Source organism: Athene cunicularia (assembly GCF_003259725.1).
Source record: "Athene cunicularia isolate RWA chromosome 2 unlocalized genomic scaffold, athCun1 chr2_part1, whole genome shotgun sequence".
Lineage (NCBI taxonomy): Eukaryota > Metazoa > Chordata > Aves > Strigiformes > Strigidae > Athene > Athene cunicularia.
Window position 1 is genome coordinate 18,559,892 of NW_020799095.1, and position 1,255 is coordinate 18,561,146.

At 45.2% G+C, this 1,255-nt stretch overlaps 1 long non-coding RNA gene across 1 annotated transcript in view; it reads left to right on the top strand.

The window, feature by feature from the left end:
* LOC113476315 overlaps positions 1–659 on the top strand; it is a 14,858-nt gene extending 14,199 nt beyond the window's left edge. Inside the window, exon 3 of the long non-coding RNA XR_003397709.1 lies at positions 645–659. This is a non-coding gene — a long non-coding RNA (uncharacterized LOC113476315). The remainder of the gene's footprint in view (positions 1–644) is intronic.
* Positions 660–1,255: the final 596 nt, after the last annotated feature.

Here is a 1,255-nt window from a genome sequence, read left to right on the forward strand (position 1 = left end):
GCCTCCGGCTCACCTGGGCCACCGGGACCGGGGTCAGGGTCAGAGCTGGAGCCGCCCCCCCCAGCACAGAAAGTCTGAAATCGTACATGTATACATAGTACCTCCATACTTACCTACTTTATATATTTTAGTATATCAATTGGTCCTACACATTTTGTATTAGATATGCTTTTCCCCATAATTTAGGTATTTTTATCGTTTATGTATGTGAAACTAAACACGTGTGTTTAGGTGCTGGGTGTATCTAGGGTGTAAGTTGCCTCTCTCTCCGTGAGCCCCGCATGGGTAGGATGAAATACATCACATTCCTACACTTCAAATGCAGGGGGAGTGGGACCACAGGCAGCTTCTACAGCTCCAAGGGGAGGGTGGCCCAGGAAATGCCACGCAATTCTCTTATCTGCTGCCTTATCTCTTTCTGCCTACCTGCGAGGTGTGGTGGGAATTTCAGCCTTTCACGGAGGGACCCTTCACCCAGGGCAAGCGTGCCCATTTGGCTCTATCATGTAGAGTGTGCACTGAGTCAAACCCTTCAAAGCATGCTGACATTGAACTTTTGAAACGTCCTGAACGGAATTTGGCAAAAATGACTTTATTTATTTATTTATTTGTTTGTTTGTTTATTTATTTATTTTTCCTTTTAGTGAAATCAGTGTCATTTTCGCACGTAAGGAATACCAGAGAAAGACCTGATTTTGCTTCGGGAGATGCTAACAGGAAGGTACAGAGTGGGGAGAACAGAACACGGAGCATAGGAGACGTAACAGAGAGAGAGAGGATACTGTGACTGAACTTGGGTTTCCTCATTTGGCCTTTCCCTCTCAGAAAAAGAGGTACTGCTGTTTCATTTTCTAAGAAGAGCCTAGATAGAGAGCTTCAGGAAAAGAAGCAGGGTACTTCTAGTTTTTTAACATCCTGTTCTGCCAGAAGCGGAAAGGCAGCTGCAGTAATTTTGCCCAGTGGAGAAATACTAGCACTGAAACACAAGTGTGAGAGAGCAATTTTCAACAGCAGCAATCTGTCTCTGCCCGGTGCCCTGAGCGCAGAGGAGGGGAGCCATTGCAATAATTTTCTGTAACGTTAGCTCTTGCTTGCCAGGTCTGTGGTGTTAGGCATAACGATAAAGCATACCACTATCTGTATGCTTGACTAGTATCAAATTAAAAGACCTGATTGCAAGGTGCCAAAGTATTAAAACAGCCAGACCAGATGAGCACAACGGTCCTGACAAGCCCCTTCTTTGTCTTCTGATAAC